The sequence below is a fragment of the Stenella coeruleoalba genome, assembly GCF_951394435.1.
Source record: "Stenella coeruleoalba genome assembly, chromosome: 14".
Lineage (NCBI taxonomy): Eukaryota > Metazoa > Chordata > Mammalia > Artiodactyla > Delphinidae > Stenella > Stenella coeruleoalba.
In genome coordinates this window covers 1,720,726-1,743,924 of record NC_137160.1, presented here as the reverse complement: position 1 = coordinate 1,743,924, position 23,199 = coordinate 1,720,726, and the positions used below count along the sequence as shown (strand labels likewise).

Here is a 23,199-nt window from a genome sequence, read left to right as displayed (position 1 = left end):
AAAAAAACAAACAAACCATTTCTGAGGTTACGGAGAAAAAGGGACTTTCATTCCTTGCTGATGGGAATATCAAAGAGTACAACTTCTTTGGAAAAGAGCTTGGCAGTATCCTCAGAAGTTAAAGGTGCAGCTGCCACATGCCCCGTCCTCTGCACCTTAGGTATTCACCCGAGAGCAGTGGAAGCACGTACAGACGAAGGCGTGTACACAAATGTTCTTTTCAGTTTTATCAGTAACAGCCAGCAAGTCCATCAGAAGGTGGAAAGATAAACTGGTGCATCCGCACGGTGGAAAGCCACTCCCAACGAAAGGCGTAAGTCTGGGTGCAGGTTACAGCACGACCAACCTAAATAACTCGCCAAATAAAGGGATCCAGGGCCAAAATGAAAAGTGCATACTTTCTGACTCCATTGATAGAAAATTCAAGGAAGTTAAAACTAGATTAGCAGCTGCCTGGGGACAGGAGTCGGGAACGTGGGGGGAGGTTCGGGGGAAAGGGATCGCAAAGAGACACAAGGGAACTCTGGGATGAATGAACACCCTCCCTGTCTTCACTGTGGTGATGACTTCACAGACAGACGATCAGATCAAATTGGCTCAGTTGCACATTTAAAATATGTGTAGTTGATTAATGTCAGTTACACCCCAGTAAAGCTGTTTTGCAAAGTTGCTCATCTGGTAGGAAAAAGGGCTTCACGGGTAAAAGAGGAGATACAAAGAGACTGAGGACTCTGCCCAGCTCAGAGCCGTTTCATCAATAAGTGGAGTCTGTGCTCTGCACGCGGGTCCCCCTTCCGACGGCCCCCGGCCTGGCCACGCTGCTGCGGACTCCGGCCTCTTACGGCGACCGTTAACCCTGAGTGACATCTGGTTATTTTCTGCACCAGCCCCTGATCTGCGCTTCGTGACGACAGCACCAGCTCCCTGGTAACAGACGGAAGAGCCGCGGCATTTCCCCTGGTTTCCTTGTGCTGATGGGAGAACGAGGTTCGAATGGCCGGCGTACACGGAACGCCCTCCTCGCCCACAGCTTATATTCACAGAGCTGGCCTTTCTGAGTGGCTGAACACGTGGGAAATGCCAGCTTCCTTTGCAGAGGGTGGCAGCTGGGGGAGAGAAAGCAGGAGGAGGAAAGAGAAGAGGGAAGGGGCCAGGCAACCTGTGCGAAGCTGCGGCCTCGGGGGGGCAGGGGGCACCCGCCACACGCCCCGGGCACACCCAGGACCCCACTGTGCTCAGCGTCGCGGAAGCAGACGACCAGCAGGTGGGAAAAGCGAGGGGCCCTTATGCAGGCACGGCCTGGCCCCAGGGCACCAGCGCCGCAGCAAGAGCGTTTCCATCTGGGCCAGGGCCGGGCCGGGCAGACACACCCCAGGGAAGGGACTCGCAACGTCACACGTCACCTAAGGGAGGCTGGACAGCAGGCTGAACGTCGAGGCTCAGCAGCTCGCCGTTCCTCAGCCTCAGAGCAAGCGTGTCCTCGTCCCACACGGGCAGAGAGCATCGCCCGGCTCTGTAGAAACGGTACCAAAACCAACCGTGCCCGTCTGCTCAGTCACTGAGAGAACAGGAAGTGAGGGCCACGCTGTACTCTTCACCCACAGACAGCAAGTCCTGAAGCCTGAGCTCTCAGCGTGCGAAGGGAGGGGCTCCGGGCAGGGGGCAGCGCCCGGCGTTACAAGCATGGGGCCTGGCGGGCTCCTCTGGACATCATGGGGAGGTCACTCTGTCCCTGTGGGTCTGTTGGCCTGGCTTCTCCAGCTCCCCCAGGCTGGAGGTTGGCCTGTGGACAGCTCATCATGTGTCCTGAGCCCGTTAGACTTTCTGAAGGGCACCGCCAGGACACCTGCACTCAGACTGCCCAGGGTGGACCACCCCCTCCCTCAGTGACCCTGGCAGACAGCCACGGGCTCCCCTGCCCAAGAGCCTGCCCACTGCCGCCGTCTGGCACAGTCCTCACGTGTGCCACCCTCCCCGGGAGTGGGACTGGTCCCTGGTCACCTGACGCCCGCAGGACTGGTCTGAACAGCAGTGGTCAGTGGCTGGAGAATGGGCTTCCCTCCCCAAGGGGGCACGAGTGCCGGGTCCTCCTGGGGCCAGGTGGTGGCACTGCTGCCTTTAGGCATCTACGGCCACGTCCTCGGGCCTCCTCTCAGGGCCGCTCCAGAAGCCAGTCCTCGGAGCCCACCAGGCCATACACACCGTGGGGATGGAGCACCCTGAACCCACAGGACCTCTAGAGGTGAGGCTGTCTCCTGACTCCACAGGGCTCCCCGTTTTGAAAATCAAACAGAGTGACTGGCGGTGGCCCAGGGGCACCTCTCTCAGCCTTAGCCCTCCCTACTCAGCGCAGGACAAAAGTACCCTCTGCATCTCACCCACGTCCTGGGGAAATTTTGTGGCAATTTAAAATGGTGCCTATTATGCAATTTATTTTTCCACTTCTCTTATGAGGAAAGTTTCCAAAAACCGTAACAGTGCCAGAGCTGATTGGAGGCCAGCAGAAGGTTTCTTTGTATTCTTGTCCTGCTTGCCTTTATTTACAATGCACTCCGTTCACTTGCCTGTTTCACATCAGGAACGCATCTTCCCATTTCTCTCTGTGAACGCCCACCCCGCTCCCAGAGAGGAGTCCCTTGGACCCAAGTCTTTCCCGTAGGTTTCCTTCTGCCCAGAGCAGCTCCGTCACCCTCCTTCACAGCCCCCAGCAGACACGTCTTCTGGAGCCAAGTGCGTTTTCACCACGACCAAGAAGGACCCATGAGGGTCCTTTTTAAAATGTCCTGTGCTTCTGTCAGCGTCACATATCTAAGCAATAATCATTTCCATTTGATTCTTTAATGTTATTTCTTATCAATTAAGTACACTGTGAGGTCATGTTGATCTATTATCTGTAAATTTAGAGGCTGGGACCACTGACAAAGAAGACACAGAGAAGTACACTTTAGACAAGATTTTATCTTAGGAGATGCAGAGGACGGTGAGGGAAGTCAGCACGGGGACTTCCACCAACGCTGAGCTGAGAGCTCACAGCATCCACGTCATGGGTCTGTGTGGATAATGTCCAAGATGCTGGTCCATTCAGAGCACACGCTGAGTTCACCAGAGAAAACGGGAATGGCAGATCCCTGCGAAAAATGCCCCACAATCACGGCAAATGGTGCAAAGAGCCCCGAACGCCACGTAACGCAAGTCAGGGAACATAGAACCCAGAGAAAGAGGAACGAGGTCACAGCGCCCTGTCCTCCAGCTCGAGACGGAAGATGCAGGCAGAGGCCTTCAGGGCTGCCCCTCCGCCTAAGCCCGGCCCAGCAGGGCCACAAGCAGAAGCTGCAGCATCCTTGCACAGAGAAATATCAAAGTCAGGGACCATGGATGTTCAACTAGGGGGCGGTGCAGCCCATCCCGTTCCGGCTGGAGCTGATAAAGGCCCAGGATTCCACAGAACTGGCCCTGAGCTCCCACCCCTGACTCGCCAAACCGACCCTGAGGCTGTAAGGTAGGTCCCCGGGGCAAGGTCTCCGGGACGACACGCACCCTTGTCCCACCTAGGAGACCATGAAGCCCAGGCCCCGAGTGCCAGGTGTGTTGACCCCCTGTCTGTCCTCTCCCGCCCCCAGTTCAAGTCCCATCTGAGAAGCTCGCGAGGGGGGACAGAGGCTGAGGCAGGAGTCAGGGGTCCTGGGTTCCCGGCCAGCCTCTCGCTGCCCTGTGATGTGGCCGCGGAAAAATCCCAGCGCTTCTGGGCCTTGCTTCTGCATCTGCAGAGCCAGAGAAATTATGTGCACGCGCACGCACGCTCGTGCACACACAGCGCTTAGAGCCGAGGGGTTGATAAGTGACGCTCCGGTTGGTGAGGACGGGGCCGAGGAGTGGGCGGGGCCTGCTGGGGTGGGCGGGGCCTGGAGAGGGGACGCGAGGGAAAACCAGGAGGAAAGTGTTTCGGGAAGGGGAGCAATCACCGCCTCCAGAGCTGCTGAAACACCAAGAGCATGAGGACAGACCTGGTGATGGCCCGGCAAGATGGGAACCTAGGGTTACGAACAACCAGAGCGAAAGGAATGTCACCTACCGTCGGGCGGAGGGGACGGCAGCTCCTTACCCGGCATCCGCAGTGAAGACCACACAGACAAGCCCCCGCACAGTGTCACTGGGCCACAGAGGCCTCCCAGCGGGAGAGAGAGAAAGGCCCTTCCAGGCAGGACGCACTTGCGGGGAGATGGGCTGGAGATGCCTTTCACCCGAGAAGTCAGAGATGTGATGAAGCTCCAATGGAGAGCCACTCGGGGCTGGGGAGGACTGAACCCCACCCCTCCACGAAAGCACCCCACTCCCACCCACCCCTCCACAAAGACCCCCTCCCCAGTCACCCTCCACGAAAGACCCCTCCCACCCTAGACTTCTCTGAGCAACCCACTGACTCATTTGCTCTCACAGTCTTTGCTGAGACTTTATTCCTACATTATTCTGCAAAATCCACTGCAAGACTCAGATCACGGGAAAAACCCTACCTGAAAATAGCTTTCCCGAGGCGTGATTTTCTATCAGGAGGGTCTGGGGCACGTCCAGGGCTCCAGACACGAAACTGCTCTGCGGTTCAGAGCCTCCTGACGCACGACGGTGGAAGACTTTTTGTCCAAGTTTTCAAGGGTCACTTTGCACATCTTTCCCCTTGTTCACCGAAGCCATATTTCTGGTGTCATTTTAATAGATTCTGTGTGCATTTTCAATATCTGTTCAATTCACAGTTTGATTAAAGGTATAACGAATCGTTTTTCTGTCACATTCAAAAAGAAATGCGTTCATGAACTCGCACACAATCTGACTTCCCATAAATTCTCTTCTTAGACATGCATTTGGTCAGATTCACGAGAGCTTAATGTCAGATTATTATTTCTGGCACTCACTCATCAGTACCTCCCCAAAAATCCACCTCAGGATGTGAGTCCCGGATCCTGCACCAGAAGTAATTGATCCTGTGACATTCCCTGGTTAATGGAGACTTTCCCGTTCTTTCAGCAGCACGTTCAGTCAGATCCGGGTACCAACTGTGTGATGACACGGCTGTGAGTGTTTCCACTGAGCTGGAAGTGTGTTCTCATCGAACAGGGGGAAGGAGTTCTCAGTTAAAGATATGAAGCTGACACCATCTTTTCCGCCTTCCAGTCTGTGCTCCGTAGATGCTTTTCCCAGTGTGACCTCCCCCTCCCCAATTCCAAACTGGTGCCTGTCCTCCTCACAGGGTCTATGCTGACCCCGCCTGGAACGGCATCAGATTAAAGGGTCGCGCACGACACAGCCCGGCATCCAGCACTTCTTCTCTCTGGGTTGTGTACTTTCCTGCAAGGCAGGAATCGCCGTGCTCTGCAGGAACGGCTATGACAACTTCCACATTAATCTCCTGGTTTTAAAGAATACAGGCTTTTCAGACTCTGTATCTTTTCCACTTTTCGTTTGAATTTAAATGCATTGATTTATGGTCATCTGAATGCAAAGCAGAACGCGTATTATATGAAAGAGGAGGCTTCACCTTGCCTCCTGGTGACCTCATCCCAGCCACACGCCCATCCCACCTCCATATAAAATGAAGACACAGAGCAGAGCAAAACACCAACTTGTCCTGTGTTTTCCCTTAAAATGCAAACTTTTCTTCACGTGTAAATTCCAGGAAGCGCTAAGCTAAGTGTAAAATAAAGGTGAGAGTCCTTTGGTTCAAAACCGCAGCCATCCTTCCCACCCAAGCAGCAGGCTCTGGGGCCCAGGCAGAATTGACAGCAGCAATGACAGTGCCATTTCCTGGAGGGGTCAGGAGCCCCCCAGGAGGCAGGGAGTTCCAAGATCCTCCCTGAGGGTGAAACGCAAACTCCGAAGGTTTTGTCAGCAGCCCCTGGAGACCCCACCCCTCCTTCCCGCCCTTAATCCCCGGAAACAGGGAGCTTCTAATTCACAAAATCCACTGCAGCCTGGACACACGCTTGCCCTGCCTCTGACTGTGGTCCGTTTATCAGCGCGGGACTTGGACATTAATTAGGGCTTTATTTGCTGCTGGGCCCCTTTTTCTACAAATATTTCCTCTGGGCCATGACAGCCACTTCCTGTCCTTTGATCTCGCCCCACAAGTAATTGAACCATTAGCCTCGTACCTGCAAGAAGCTGAATAGGGGCCCGTTCTGGGAAGGGCAGGACGGCTTCACACCAACACACATCCTGCTGGTCGGACGGAGCTCACGCCAGGAATCAAGGGTTGGACCCAGGTGAACATCGCTGAAAATAAAAGGAATAAAATATTAGAAAGTGTAAAAAATTAATTTTGCGTGCTGCCTGTTAGGGAAGCTTCAGGGTTTTCAGTTTTCAGTTTGGAAGACCTGAGTACCTGTAGTTAAGTAATAATAGTAAATTAAAGCAATAAGTAACACTAATGAAGTGTTTACTGGGTACTAGACACCATTCTACACTCCGATCCAAGACTCTCTGGCTGGGCCGTCCCCTGAGGGGACAGGAGTAGGGCCCCCAAAGCCACGCTGCCCTCAGAGGGAAGCAGGACACACAAGCAACACACGGAAAACCTGCAGACCACGTGAATCGAATGTGCATCCAACAGGATGGAGTCAAGTGTACAGCGTGTGGGCAGCCACGCCCAACACCGGGGACAGGCTCCATCCACGTGGGCAAAACGCGGAAGGGCCCCTGTTCCACTGCGGACCTTAGGGCCCCAGTACAGACTCTGGAAAACTGAAGGAAAAGAAAAAAGGGGTTTCTAACCTTTAAGTTTAAAATTTAGTTTCTCAAGCTGTCAGTACTCTAGATGTTTCCAAGAACACTGGCACAGGTTTCAGCCTCAATTCACACAAGTAAAGTCCATTTCAGATCGGATCAGATGTTCATTTCAGGTCAGTTAATTTATTAAACCGACCTTAAGAAGTGGAATAAAACTGGTGTCTCTAATTCTGAAGGCGCCCCACTCAGATGCAAGAAGAACGACTGAGATAGAGCAAGACGCACACCGTTTCTGTCTCTCGTGTGTTCTTACCCTGCTGCCAAAAGGTGGAGGAATTTGAAGAGGACATTGCTGATAATCGCTTTGCTCAAATGTTTGGGGTTGCAAAGACCGTCGCCTACCGAGAAAGAGCATGTTCTCACTCAAGTATATTAACAATTATTATTTCAGTGCGGAAACTTCCACAGGAAAACATACAGAATTTATTCCACGTTCGAGGAGGTGAACCGTCTCCATCTCCTCGGGTATGAGAATCTGTTTCTTTTCATCTTAGGAAGTAAAATCAGCCACATGTAGAGTCATGACGTTCAAGAACTTTCTTTCTGATACAATTCTGCCTGAGACGCTGAATTTGTGTATTTTTATACAAATGTAAAAGGTCTTTTTAGTGCAAAAGGAGACGTAATCGGAACTATTTTTCTTTCTCTATGTCCCATTTTTCCAGTGGCTGCTTTAAGTTGTAATGAACCAGACAGGCGGGCAGTTCTTCGAAACCAAAGAAAGAGGGGAGCAGAGGATGCAACTGGGGCAGGGGGGTGGACACGATGTCCCCCAGCTGCAGCGCCCCCTGGAAGAGCCCACAGGTGCTCGGTGACAGGGAGGCTCATGACCCCGTCCCTGGCGCAGGCCCTGCTGTCTGCCCACCAGCCCTCAGTCTGCAAGAGAGGAGTGAGGACCCTTGCACAGAGGGCTGCCTGCCCCACCCCGCCTCCCCCTCCTTGGGGTCCCTGGCAGGTGGAGGAACAGGCTGGCAGAGGGCTGAGAGAAGAGTTCCTTTCCCTCCCTGATCCAGACACGGGCACCGTGGTCAGAAGCTAGGAGACGGCCGCCGAGGGGAGGCAGCGGCCCAGGGGGGATGGGGAAGTCCTGGGCCGAGCTGTCCTGCCGGGCTGGTCTCCAGCTGCGGTCAGAGCTCCCGCCCGCCCCGTCCGGGGTCAGAAGCCAGGAAGGCCAAGGGGCAGGCTGCCCGCTATGGGGTTGGCGCTGCCACTCCCCGGAGGCAACCAACACGGCCAGAGAGGCCACGGGATGCCACTCAAAATAGCCCAGGTATCTTCAGACCAAAGTCTGCAGCCCGTGGACAGGCCTGCTGTGTGTCTCGGCCACCCCCAGCCCAGGCAGTGGCCTCACCTGGGCCGAGGCTGACCCGGGTGAGCCTCCCCGTCCCTCTCCGCAGGTGTGCAAGGAGTGCGGACGAGCCCAGGCCCCTCGTCTCAGTGTCTGAGGTCGCCTTCCTGCGAGATGGGCTGACCTTCCCTGTCTCCTGTTGGTCTCCCAGGGCAACCTGACTAATTATCACAAACCTGGCAGCTCAGAGCAGCAGAATTTATCCTCTCTCAGCTCTGGAGACGGGAAGTCTGGGATCAAGGTGCTAGCAGGGCCGCACTCCCTCCAGAGGCTCCAGGGGAGGAACCTTCCTGCCTCTTCCAGCTGCTGCGGCCCTGGGCCCCCATGGCTGCGGCACATCCCTCCGGCCACACGGCCTTCTCCCTGTGTGTCTTCTTGTCAGGACACCAGCCAGTAGAGTTATGGCCATGCTGCACACAGGACGACTGCGTCTCGGGATCCTTAACTTAACTAAATCTGCAAAGACCTTAAATAAGGCCATATCCTGAAGTTCCAGGGGGGACACAACTCGGGAGGGGTCGGCCCGCTGCAGGACACAAGGCAGGTTCCGTCCCCAGAGGAGAAGGAGCTGCGGGCCGTGTTCTCTCCACCCTCCAACGCCTGCAGCTACTGATGGCAGCTCCCGCAGCAGGAACGGTGGTAAGCCCTCTAGATTTATCATTTCATTCAATTCTCATGATAACCCCAAAAGGAGACACATTAGTCTTGTTTCAGGAGCAAAAACCTGAGCTTTGGAGAAGTTAAGAAGAGTAAGTAGCAGGCAGGGCTCCGACCAGGTCTTAAGCTTCCACTGCCCACAGCCCGCCTTGCATAGCAAGGAAGGTCCCCACCGGGGCCCCGTCCCGGCCCCTTGTGGGTCTCTGCGGGGACGCCGGTCACGGGGCGGAGCGGGACGGGCCCTGACGGGGGCCGAGGACGACACGGGGACCCCAGCCTGAAACTGTCCCGCCAGCAGCGAGTCTGGGCCTCCTGCTGCCTGGCGTGGCCGGTGAGGCTTGCAGTCAGAGGGAGGCGCACGTGAATTAGCTGTAGCAGATGTTTTTTCTCTGGGAACTACCAGACCTTTCTGGCCGCTCATTTATCCTTCAAGGGGATAAGACTCTAGCCTTCTATTATGCGCTGTCATTGGAGCATTGCACAACTTTATCAAACTTTTTATTCTGGAAACTGAATTAATTTTCTGCAAGGGGTTTTTTGTGAAGCTCTTTAATCACATTTACTGGAGAACATGTGTACTGTACAGCTGGGGAGCCGATTACGGCTTCCAGAAAGGCCACTTTCAAAGGAGATTGCCCTCGCAGCCGAGCCCTCCATCTGAAGGTCCCCGGGTTTTGTGAAGAGGAAAAAATTAATTACTATTTTAATAACGAAGCCAAGCCGGCTGAAAATCCTCTTAGAGGGCGGCGGATGATGTAAGGGCCGGCGGGGGGGATATTGAAAGCTCTGATCACACGTCCTCCCTCCTCGCTGCTCCTCACCCTCTGTAAGATGATACGGGCTGCTAGGTCACACATTAGGGAATTAGACATATAATAATAACACTGTTTTTTCTTGGGAAGGGGAAAGCTGTGACGCTGCGGCACAGGCTGCTGGGAACTCCCGTCAGCCTGGCCCCGGGCCGCGCTCCCTCCCCGCCCCCAGTCTCACGCTCCAGCCGCCTGGAGTCGCCCGGCGGTCATGGGGGCCTCGGGGTGAGGCGGGTGGTCGTGGGGCTGGCCGGGGGCTGACGTGAGCATCTCCAGCTCTCCCCAAGCCTTTCCCCTCTGGCTTCCAGAGGAAAAGGTTGAGCTGGGGTCTTTCATCTGCTGGCATTTCTCCTGGAAAGTGAAAGTTTTGCACCAGAATGCTGACGCGATGAGGCAACGGCCGAGTGAGCAGAGGGGGTCCCAGTGATGAGGGACCCAGAGCACTACGGGCACCGTGGCCAGCCACATGCAGATGGAAGGGGCCCGGGAAATACACAGCAAACTGCGTGCAGGACGCATGGGAGGCCTGGTCCAGCCAAGGGCTCCCTGATTTCAGATCCATCCTGTTTAAGAAAGGACACCACCAAAAACTAGTAGAGAGAAAGAGACAGAGAGAGAGAGAGAGAGACTGTGTGTGCATGTGTGGCGGCGTGGGGACCTGTAAAAGAGATGCAGGCTTAATCAAAGAATCAGGAAAGAATTCTCAGACCTGCAGTAGATGGCATATTGATGACGATTCTGCACCAATCACATGAGCGTATATTAAATAAATAAGTTAGCCCTCACCAGAAATATTTTATAAGAAGTCCCAAAAGAAGGCATCGCCCAGTAAGAGAGAATTATTAATAATTGAGAAGACATGTGAAGGGGTTAAGAAATCGCAGAGGCTGCTGTGATAAGCAAACCAGTTATGTTTAAAGCGAACGTGCCCGAGAAGCTTCAGAGCCGGGTGCAGGCAGGGCCAGCGCGCGTCTGTGGGACCGCGGTCCACCCAAGGATGCCCCTGCACCCTCGCTGCCCCCACGCTGCCGGCTGGCCCTGGGCAAGACCGAGCTGACGGGACGTGCACGCGGTGGAGGGACAGCAGCTGCGGGGGGAGGTGGCATCGCGGAGGCAAACGCTGCGGCGCATTCAGAGCTAAGGAGAAGAAGGAAGGAAAGTCGAGGCGCGTCCCCTGCAGCCTGGGGCTGCGGAAGGTGCTCAGGTCCCGGGTGAGGGGCAGAGTCGAGAGAAACATTTCAACCCGCGGGAACAGCCTCAAGCATGATCTCCTCCACGAATTAAACAATAACCTTCCTGAGTGTCTGGGGGTCTCTGAGCTTTACCCCGAAAGGGTAGAGACAGTTCTATCTCCCTTATGACTCTAAGGGGTGTAAGGACCCTTCTCCCTCCTGGGAGGTATCAGCTGACCCGAACTATTTATGCAAATTTTTAACCCACCCCCAGAGAATTCAACTACGTTTCACATCACCTAAACTGAGCTGGGATCAGTGCCTCAGTGACAATGTACACACAAAATGGCATTTGAAGAAATACGACTGTTCACATGTTCCTCACTGGCCATGATAGCATGACTATCCTGTGGTCCATGCTCCTTTTTGTTTTAAAAAAAGATAGAATATATGTATATGTATAGCTGATTCACTTCGTTATAAAGCAGAAACTAACGCACCATTGTAAAGCAATTATACTCCAATAAAGATGTTTTTAAAATTAACTAATTAATTTTTTAGAATAGAATAAAGTGATGGTCGTGTCTTTAGTTGAAAGAATTCCATACATGACCCGGCTCCTGCTGTGGATGGAAGTGGGACCCTCTCAGTCCCGGTCTCTGCTTTCTCTTCACCCACGAGGCAGCATCACCTGGTGAGAACAGGCGAGGCAGCCACGCCCCACTCACCCGTCATGCCTCCTCTCCACTTTCTTTCTCACGGTGTTTCCTTCCAAGTCAGGTGATCTGTCTCAGCCACAGGCCAGGCTGCCAGGGTGCATTAGGAGAAAAGTGGACAGGACGGAGAGAGACAGAGAGACAACAAAACGAGAAGTTTCTACCCGTGGGGCAGTAACACCAGCCAAATGTCTGAGCGCTGCCGGCTGAATTCCCACCAGTGGGCCCCAAACGTGGCCCCGTCCACGCAGCCACACCGCACTAAATGAAGCAGGCGCCCCAGCAGCACACGGCACAGGCTCTCCTGCCTCCAGGCCCTCCCAGCGCTGAGCACCCTGCCTCAGTCACGGGGCGATGCCACCACGCTGCCGAGCTGTGCAACGTTGGGCGCCCACCCGGATGGGCCTCAGAGACAGCGGGACCCAGCCGCACACCCACCGGGAGCCCCTAGTGCAGGGTGGGCCCCGCACCCCGCGCAGGCTGGAGCAAGGTTGTGAAAGAGGAAAGGACAACCACCGTCCCTGCCTGGATCCTCCACCCATTCCAGCTGAGGGCCCAGCAGCCACCGTGTTTAGACCCCCAGATAAGTGAGGGGCGTCCGGAACCCAGCCCTGCAGAGCAGTTCTGGGGGCACGTGTCTGCAGGGCATCTGCGCTCATGGCCTCTGTGGTTCCCTGAGCCGCCCTGGAAGGAAGGGCAGGAGCCCCACTGTACAAAGAACCCATGACATCCAAGCAGGTCGTTTCAGCGCAGCTCGGCCAGTGGAGCACAGAAGCGGGTCAAAGCCCAGCAGCCTGCTGCGGAGCCTGCCCTCTGTCCAGGGGTCAGCACACGGTGGCCCACACGCCAAATCCCGCTTTTGTGCCTCCCATGAACTAGAATGATTTTTAAGTGGTTGAAAAAATGAAAAGAATCATCACATGTCAGGACACGCAGCATCGTATGAAATTCATCGTTCGGGCACATAATCAAAGGTGTTTGGGGGACAGACCGAGGCCGACGGCTGCTTCGGCACTGAGAGTAGCTGAGTTGATGCAACAGATGCCACGTGACCAGAAAAGCCTAAGCAGTTGGTACCAGTCCCTTCACAGCCCGTTCACTGACCCCTTTTGTAACCCACACAGGGCCACGCAGCACAGTCCAGCTTGGAGCGGACTTCAGCCTTCAGCCCAAAGCCTACAGTCTGAAAACCCAAACGCCGACAAACCCGCCCGACTTAAACCCACAGGAGGACGTGCAGGTGACTCTTGAGCTTGTGCTACAAGCCCTTCCCCTTCCTGCAAACTAGGATTTCTCCAAAGCCAGCAGGAGCCCACGACTCCATCGAATGGAAAAAGAATGTATCAGGCAAACAAATGGCGAAGTTTTATTAGCTGTTTATAACCTGTACTTTTTTCTAAATTGCTAGAGTTAGCATAAAAGAGACATGTCATATTGATGTGAAGTCTCCCAGTTAGGATTATGAATTCTGTGACTGCATGATTGCCTTGATATCAATATGCTTTTTCATGAATTGCAAAGAAAAGCAGGTGTATAAAAATAAAACTCACATAAAATATAAATTATCATCGTGTGAGTTAATTCTATACCCTCAGGACACAATCGCTCATGCACTTTATATTTGCAAAACTGTTTGTGAGTTACTTTTTCCGATTTATTTATTTATTTCTATTTATTTTACATGTTTTCCCTTTGCTGAGAGAACTCTGTGAGATAAACATCTTATTTCCATAACCGTCCCAGGAAGACAACAGTCATAAAATGTTTCTATATTAACCTTGATATCCCAGATAAAGTGACGCAGAGTGTCATGCAAAATGCAGACAACGCTGGAGGCATCGGATCTTCTCCTTAGAGGGGGTAGGAGAGGAGATAAAGAAAACAAATGTTTCTCCTTATCAGAGCTGGTGCTGTAGCAATGGAATAAATGCGTGATGTCGGGGGAGAAGCCTTGCTTAGCTGCTAATGACACTGACTGATCTAGGAGGTAGTGTAACCCAATGGCTAGGGCACTGTTTGTATCTGTTGTACAAATGTCTTAACGTTTTGCATTTGGGGCGGGGGGGAAAGGGATACAAATTTCTTTCTTTTTTTTCTCCCAGGTTGAGATAAAATTGACACACAGCACTGTATAAGTTTAAGGTGTACCGCATAAGGATCTGACTTACACGCATCATGAAATAATTACCACAATAAGTTTAGTGAACATACATCATCTCATACAGATACAACATTAAAGAAATAGAAAAAACACACTTCTTCCCTTGTGATGAGAACTCTGAGGGTTTACCCTCTAACAACTTTCATACGTAACACGCACGTGTTCATTCCATTCATCACGTTGTACCTTGCACCCCTGGTACTTATTCATCATGTGACTCAAGTCTGTACTTTTTGATCACCTTCATCTGCTTCCCCTCCCCCTACTCCCACCTCTAGGAACCACATATCTGATCTCTATTTCCCTGGCTTTGTCTGATTGTGTCTGAAGTGTAATTGACCTGCAACCCTACGTCAGTTCCTGGTTCACAACGTGGGGATTCCACAATTCCATACATTTCAAAATGATCACCACGACCAGTCTAGTTACCCTCTGTCACCACACAAAGGTATTAGGTATTCCTAATTCAAACAATATTCCCCTCACTGTACATTTCATACTCATGACTCATTCATCTTGCACCTGGAAGTTTGTACCCCTTAATCTCTCTCACCTATTTCTCTCACGCCCCCCGCCACCCTCCCCTCTGGCAAGCACCTGTTTGTTCTCTGTGCCTATGACTCTCTCTTTTGTTATGCTTGTTCATTGTTTTGTTTTTAGATTTCACATATAAGTGAAATCGTAGGGTAATTGTCTTTTTCCATCTGACTTATTTTACTTAGCATAAGTGGTCCATCCATGTTATTGCAAATGCCAACATTTCATTCTTTTTTATGGCTGAGTAATATTCCATTGTTTATATATACCACATCTTCTTTATCCATTCATCTGTCGATGTACACTTAGATTGCCTCCAAATCTTAGCTATTGTAAATAATGCTGCAATGAACACAGGAATGCATATATCTTTTCAAATTAGTCTTTTTGTTTCCTTTGGGTAAATACCCAGGAGTGGAATTGCTGGATCATACGGTAGTTTTATTTTTAATTTTTTGAGGAAACTCCATGTTGTTTTCCATAGTGGCTGCGCCAGCTTACTTTCCCACCAACAGTGCAAATGTTCCCTTTTCTCCACAAGCTCGCCAACTCTTGTTATTTGTTGTCTTTTTGATAATAGCTATTCTGACAGGTGTGAGGATTGTGGATTTACTCTCTAACAACTCTCATTGTGGATTTGATTTGCATTTCCCTGATGATTAGATGTTGAGCATCTTTTCATGTGCCTGTCGGCCATCGGTGTGTCTTCTTTAGAAAAATGCCTATTCAGGTCCTCTGCCTATTTTTTAATGGATTTTTTGTTTTTGATGTTGAGAGTTGTATGAGTTTTTTGTGTATTTTGGATTTAACCTCTTATCAGATACATCATTTGCAAATATCGTCTCCCATTCAGGAGGTGGCCCTTTTGCTTTGTTGATAGTTTCCTTCGTTGTGCAAAAGCTTTTTAGTTTGATGTAGTCCCATTTCTTTATTTTGGCTTTTGTTTCCTTTGCCTGAGGAGATAGATCCAAAAACATACTGCTAAGACTGATGTCAAAGAACACACTGCCTAAGTTCTCTTCTAGAAGTTTTGTGGTCTCAGGCCTTACATTTAAGTTTTTAATCCATTTTGAGTTTAATTTTGTATACATTATAAGAAAATAGTCCAGTTTGATTCTTTGACATCTGGCTATTCAGTTTTCCCAGTACCATTTATTGAAGAGGCTGTCTTCCCCCAGCATAGTCTTGCCTCCTTTGTCATACATTAATTGCCAGTATAAGTGTGGGTTTATTTTGGGACTCTGTATTCTGTTCCATTGCTCTATGTGTCTGTTCCTGTTCCAGTACCATACTGTTTTAATTACTGTAGATTTGTAGTATAGTCTGAAATCAGGGAGCATGATAATTCTGGCTTTGTTCTCCTTTCCCAAGATTGTTTTGGCTATTCAGGTTCTGTTGTATTTCTGTACAGATTTTAGGATTATTTGTTCTAGTTTGTGAAAAAAGCCATTGGTATTTTGATGGGGATGGGGACTGCATTGAACGTGTAGGTGTCGGTTGTAACTTCTTTTTCATTTCTGATTCTATTTATTTGGGCCCTCTCTCTTTTTTTCTTGATGAGTCTAGCTAAATGCCTATCAATTTTGTTTCTCTTTTCAAAGAACTAGCTGTTAGTTGCTTTGATGTTTTCTATTATTTTAAGTCCTGTTTCATTTATTTCTGCTCTGATCTGTATCATTTCTTTCCTTCTTCTAACTTTGGATTTTGTTTGTTCTTCTTTTCCTCATTCCTTCAGCTGTAAGGTTAAGTTATTTGAGATTTTTCTTGTTTTCCTGAGGTAGGCTTGTATCAGTATAAATCACCCTCTTAGACCTGTATTGCTGCATCCCACAGATTTTGGATCATTGTGTTTTTGTTTTCATTCACCTCCAGGTATTTTTTAATTTCTTCTCTGATTTCTTCAGTGATTCATTGGTTGTTTAGTAGCATATTATTTAGCCTCCATGTGTTTATGGGTTTTTGCAGTTTTTTTCTTGTAGTTGATTTCTAGGCTCATAGTGTTGTGGCTGGAAAAGGTGCTTGATATGATTTCAATCTTAAATTTACTGAGACTTGTTTTGTGGCCTAGCATGTGATCTATCCTGGAGAATGTTCCATATACACTGAAAAGAATGTGGATTCTGCTGCTTTCAGATGGAATGTTCTATATATGTCTATTAAGTCCATCTGATTTAATATGTCATTTAAGACTTGTGTTTCCTTATCAATTTTCTGTCTGGATGATCTGTCCATTGATGTAAGTGGGGTGTTAGAGTCCTCTACTATTATTGTGTTACGCTCAATTTCTCCTTTTATGTCTGTTAATATTTGCTTTATGTATTTAGATGCTTCTATGCCAGGTGCATATATATTTATAATTGTTACGTCTTCTTCTTGGATTGATCCCTTTATAATTATGTAATGTGCTTCTTTGTTTCCTGTTACAGCCTTTGTTTTAAAGTCTATTTTGTCTGATACAAGTATTGTTACCCCAGCTTTCTTTTTATTTCCATTTGCATGGGATAACTTTTTCCATTCCCTCAGTTTCAATCTTTGTGTGTCTTTACGTCTGAAGTGAGTCTCTTGTAGGCAACATAAATATGGGTCTTATTTTGTATCCATTCAGCCACTCTCTGTCTTTTGAATGGAGCATTTACTCCATTTACGTTTAAAGTAGTTGTTGTTAGGTATGTACTTACTAACATTCTGCTAATTTTTTCTGTTTTTTTAAAAGTTCTTTTTGTTCCTTTCTTCTTCTTTTGTTGCCTTCCCTTGTGATTTGATGACTATCTTTAGTATTATGTTTGGATTCCTTTCTCTTTGTTGTGTGTGTATTTATCATAGATTTTTGATTTGTGGTTACCACGAGGTTTATATATAGCCTTATGCATATAAAGATATACATAGCTAGACAGACAGATATGGTTCTTTCAAGCTGATGATCCCTTTCTCCCCTGCTGTCCACCCTGCCTTGTAGCCCATGAGACACTTGTGAAGAGGCGGCAGCTTTTAATCTTTGGCACAAAGGGAGTCACTGGACTAAAGTCCTGCTGGGTGAATGGACGTGAGTCTGAAAGCAACGGTGCAGAGCAGGCGCAGCCTGCACACCCATGCCCTCCCCCACGGCTGATTCCCACAGGTGTTACATCCTCCCTCCTGCAAAGCGTTCACACCATGCCAGACGGCTTTCACAGCCAAGGCTGAGGCGAGAACTCACGCGACTCTCACCAGAAAGTCTGCCTCCTTTGCATCAGGTTGGGGCCGTGGGAATGCGTTTACTCAAGGAGAGGGGGGCAAGGTTGTGTTTGTTGTGCTGTGGCTTGATTCTAAGAGTCTTGTGTGATCAGCTGCCTAATGAAAAGGATCTGGGGGGCTTTGAAGATGCCCCATGTTGAAGACAGTGGCCCCCAGGAGGAGGAGCCCAGACCTCTGAACCCACAGTCCCAGGAGGTGCTGCACATCAGTCAGTTGTCCCCAAGATGTGGTGCTGCTCTTACAGCCGCTGACACAACTGTCCTGACTCACACAGGACAGATTCTCCCCATCAGCCTCCCACTTACAAGAACCATGTCGTGTGCTTTCCAAAAATCTAATTGACTTCCTGCTTTCATTTCCATTTCCAGATCAAGACAGTGAAAGGGCATTTCCCCCCTTTCTGAGTAACCCAAACAGTTTTGCTCTCAGAGAGGACAGAATCTATATTTGTGAGCACAGAAGCAAATGTATAAGGGAATATGACTGATACTTTAATTAAATAAATTTTCTCTGAATATTTCAGACTGAGCACTCAGGGCAGAAATGCTGATACATGGAAAACCTCATCTGAATGTCCAAGCTCATCTTCCTGCCCCTTTGGCCACACCGATCACATCCTCCCTCTATTATGCATGATCAGACTATTATATTCGAGTTCCTTAGTAACGGAAATATATTTTGTATACCCCATAACACCTAGCACTGTGCTTTGGCCACTGCTGACACCTGATAAATATTTAATTAGCCCACTTATACAATATCAATCCTGCTGGAATATGCTGTCTGCCAGCCTTTTTATGGGGAGTTCATTTCTTAATTATATTGATCACTCATATCATGTGAAGCATAATTGGTTCTTTTCTTCCGACAATATATTTTTAATGAAGTGCTTTGACCTCTTTGTATCTGTAAAGTATGTCTCCTGGATAAAGTGGGTCACTTACACAGGAATGTTTGCTGTAGACTCAAACTGAAAGTTTCAGGGGATATTTGCCTGTTTTTCCATCAGGAAAACTGTCCCGACAACCTGGTGCCCTGCTACCTGGTGACAGTGCGGTGATGTGACAACAATTATTGGGATCTTCAGATAAGGGAACTGAGGCCCAGGGGATCACACAGCTGCTGGGGGCAGACACCCCCAATGGCCTGCTCTTAACCACATGTGATGCTCACCTCAAACCCAGATCTGACAGAAAGGCAGAGCTACAGCCTCAGGAAGATACTTTTTATCTTTATGTCTTTAACTGTCTTCACAAAAGTGACCACAATCAAAATGTTCCTTTGTGGTTCTTCTTGGGCCTTAACTTTACTGGACTCCAACCTGCTTGAGACTGTCCGGTGTCTGGATTGGCGTGGTGACCTTATTTCTCCCCTCACCCCACCCACCCACCTCCTGTCCTCACACAGAACATCCTGGGCCTCTCCCCCAACCCACAGCAACACACCAGCCACTCAGAACCTTCAACTTTCCTAAAACACTTGGGGAGCAAGTGATGTTGGCCCCACCAGCGTTCCTTGTCCTGTGGCTCGAGCTGAACCCATGCTTGTCTACCGCCCACCCACCCCCAACTTCCTTCACCATCAGCTGAGGATATTCCTTGTTAATCACATGAAGTAGATGCTCTCCTCCCTAAGAGAGTTGGAAGCTGACTCCGGTGTGGGGGTCTTGCCAGCTGGACAAGGTTGGTATTCCCTCCTGCAGTCGCTGGTCAGGGATGCAGGCGGGGCAGGTGTGAGAGCTGGTGCAGTATCTCCGTGTTTCAGACGGATGGAAACCAGGAGGCAAGAGGACGCAGAGCTGGGGGAGGCAGCTGAGGGCCAACAATACGTCGAAGAGACAACATGACAGACCTACTGACCGACAGTTCAAATCAAAGTATAGAGGATCACATACCCCGCCCTTGCAGCAGGCAAAAAGTCTCTCATCCAGGCATCTGGAGGTCAGACACAGGACGATGCGGCCCAGAGATGTCAACCTACCTGGCGATGGCTTATGGGCAAAGTAGCCCCACATGAACCCTGCAGCATGGGCACCCACTCACCACGGCTGGTCAGCCATCATCCTCGCAGGAGGCCACCCTGCCAGCCACAGAGGCCAGCGCAGAGCCCCAGCAAAGAATGGCCTTTGAGCGAGTCCAGCTAGCCGTGTGTCTGCAAGCCAATTCCATGGGGCCCTCCATTCTGGGAGAGGCAGTGTCCCACTCTGACCTGGATGGACACAGGTTCTGGATGTGGGCTTGCTTTCATCACATGCACCATGGCCACTGTCTGAGGGCTTACAGAGGCTTTGACCCTCTGTCCCGGAATCAGGATGAGACCCATGGACCATGAGAGCATCCTCACAGAAGAGGGGCTGCAGTGGTGGGCGTGGCCTGGAATCCCTGCCCCTTCATCTCCCCATACACGCACATGCACACACATGCATGCACACGTTCACACATGTGAGCGCAGACACACACATACACACATGCACGAATTGTACCAAACTGGTCCATAGCTGAATGGACGACAGGAGAGGGAAAAGCTTCTTTGTTCCTTTCCCAGATGTCTACACAATCAGACTTACCTCACCTCTGAATACATGGGTCTACTCCGGGATTGCAAGCCTTGGGGTCTCTGCAAACACTGCAGAGGAGATGGTAATGGCCAGGTTCTCGAGAAGCCCGCCAGAGGCTCTGCTCTCAGCATGATGCCACATAACGGCCAGGAGAGATGGACCAGTAGCTATGACACAGAGCTAATGTTCTGTGTCTGCCACGAAGCAGGGGCTGCAGGAATTGTGGGTCAGGCAGGAGAGTGGCTCTCTTTAGAAGAACAACAAAAATAAGACACAGTCTCTAAGATAGATGGTGTTACCATCCCGAGACTCGGAGCACAAGGGCTACGTGAAAGCTAGTCACTTATGTGGCTTGGACTCAAACCCAGACGTCCTCCGCCTTCAGGCCTGTGACCACTGAGGAAAACAGGCTCACACACAGCCTGTCATCATGTCGTCATCAGGGGATCTAAGTCAAATGAAGGCTTCTTCCGAAAGCCACACTAAGGCATGAAACGACACCATCATCCACTCACTCAGGCACCCGTCCAACAACAACAGTTTCCAAGCTCTGTACAGCTTGCCTGGGATGCAAATGTGTAAAGCACATTCTCTGTGCTCAGGGAAAGTAGAGTCCCACCATCTCTATTTAATGAAAAAGCCAGAAATGTAACTAAAGGAGATCCAGTGTAAAACGCGGTCTGATCCAGGTCGAGCCAGGGCGTCCCCTAGGCGTGGGGCGGTCACGGCAGCAGCAGAGCCTCCTGGGGAACACAGAGCAGGAAGAGAGGACGGTCGGAGGCTCTGCGTCCCTGCAGAACTGATAGTGTCGAGGACACGCGGATCACCGCGGGCCGGGAAGGGACTACAGATGACACGGGTTTGTGCCGCAGAGCAGTCACAACACTAATTTAATTTGCTCTTCAAGACAATTATAGGAACAGCTATTTTGTCTGTGCGGCTCATTTTCCAAAACAAAACTTGGCGACAGAGATTGGGATCTGACAGACGGGGCCGTTTCTGGGAAGGAAGGGCGTTTGAAAGACGGTCTTTGGGAATCTCCCATGATGGCCAAGTGTGCCTCCCGTGCCTGCAGAGCTCATTTTTAGGAACCAAGATATAACACACAGTTACAAATCAACAATTACAACTGTGAGGAGAGTCTGTTCCTTGAGTGCCCGTGGTCTGGGACCACGCGCGCTGAGCCCACTGCCCGAGGGCTGGACACAGTAGGTGCTTAATAACAGCGTGTGAGATTGAAATGAAATCACTAGGTGAAATGAACAAATGACGTCAAACTTGGAGCCGGCAATGCCTTTGTTTAGAGCAGAGACATCCAGACGTTACTCGAGACGTCTTATCTGGGGCTCATCAAAGCCAGGGATGCATTTATTTCTTCAATAAACATAATTTGTCGTTTACTTTCTGTAAGTCAGGGGGCTTGGTATGGGGGCAGGATGGGGAGGAAACTCCAGCACAGCTGGCTCCTTCTATCCATGAGAAGGAGGCTAACCTTGGTGCCATGCTTCTGTCTTCCCCTGGATAAACTGCAGAAAAATTGTGATGTGGAGGAAAACCGAAAACAGAATCTCAAAATATGCCTTGATTCCCTTTTCTATGAAATTTGAGTTTCCTGAGCAAACGTTCTCTTAAAAGAATTGGAACTCCTCTTTAGGGGCAATTTTAAGGGTCAGGATTCCCTACCAGGTGCCTCACATGCTATTAACAGGGAAATAAGACAAAAATATTTCAGTGGAAATATTGGCTAACTTTTCCATAACGATTACTCTAGAGGAAGAAAAGTACAAATTTTTTTAAGAATTTGCTTTACTTCTATAAAAATTTCATCATTAAAAGTATAATGAAGTGAGAAAGAAAAGAATTGAGGTAACCATTTGAACTACTTTTAGAAGAATAATAGGAGCTGATGATTTGATTTTGAAAAATTATTGGTCTGATCAACCCAAAACTACTAAATAATGGTTTACTTCATTCTTCCCTCTACTCATAGCAACTCCACCCACAAAGGATATCGCTGGGCTTCATTCTTTGCAATACGTTGTTCTATCATTTTATGATGCTGTTTAATCTTTCATTTAGCTTTTAAAATAATTCACATATAGCAACTTCAAAAGGAACAAAGCCACGCAGCAGAGTTTCTCCCACCTGTCTGCCAGCCCCTCTTCTTCCTCCCCAGGGGAAGCCAGTGGTGACCGTTTCTCCCAGAGCTACTCCAGAGCTACTCCAGAAAACGTGTGTGTTAGTCCTCTTAGTTTTCCTCTTGCCCTTGGCGCCAGACTCCAATTAGCCTTAGAGTAAAAAGTTTCCTGTTCTATTGTAGAGAGAGTCACAAAACTATTCTCCATAACTCAGGAGTGTTTATCATTTATAATTATTTAGCTTTCTCTTCTCCAGGGTGAATAACCCCAATTACTTTATTTCTACTCACTGGCCATATCCATGGGGAGGACTTTATCTTCTCAGTGTTGTCTTCATCCCAACTATCTGATAGGTCACAAAACTGGCAAGAAGGTTGAAAATATGACAATGGTTGAGCTGATCATAACTACCTTAGAGCCCTAATGCTGGCTGTTATCTTCCATCGGGGGGTGTAACATCTTCGGGGGCGGGGTGAGACTGATCTCAAGATGAGTTTCTTTGGAGACTTTACTGCCTACTCTATGGAGACCAGTCTGACTTGTGCTGAGTCTCTCACGATCCCTGGCACACAGGCACCTGGGAAGTGAGTGTTTGCTAAAGGGACAGAGCTTGAGAAGGGTCCCCCAGTCACCCACCAAGACAGTCCTGACTGGCGCCAGGTGGACATGTCCCAGTTCTCTGGGAACGGTGGTGGGTATCCTGACCCATCCACACTCTTCTATCGGCCCCCGCACTGGTGATTGGCAAGGTCTGTCTAGAGGGTGAGCAGGTTCCCAAGCCCCGTTCCTTCCACTTACCCAAATTTCTGAAACCCCAGCTTGTGAGACTAAAAAACAAAACAACAGTAACTCATTGCTGCAGAAAGTCACAAGATTTTGATTCAGCCCTTCAGAGACATTTCCATCGGGAAAAGTGGATAAACGCTGATTTTCAATTTAATTCTGTCCCCAAAGAAAAATTACGGCTTTGGGTTTGGTTTTGAATTCACTGAGTCTTTCTCTACAGTACTCTTCCAGAAGGGTCTGTATTCAGCAATGTTTTTCTGTCTCGACTAGTTCTTGTATCTGTGTGTGACCTTTTTCTTTCCTTGGC

General features: G+C 49.7%; 1 long non-coding RNA gene across 1 annotated transcript in view; it reads right to left on the bottom strand.

Annotated features, from left to right (window-relative positions):
• Positions 1 to 5,967: 5,967 nt before the first annotated feature.
• The window catches only part of LOC307197169, a 154,641-nt gene continuing 137,409 nt past the window's right edge, over positions 5,968 to 23,199 (bottom strand). Inside the window, exon 5 of the long non-coding RNA XR_013831341.1 lies at positions 5,968 to 6,264. This is a non-coding gene — a long non-coding RNA (uncharacterized lncRNA). The remainder of the gene's footprint in view (positions 6,265 to 23,199) is intronic.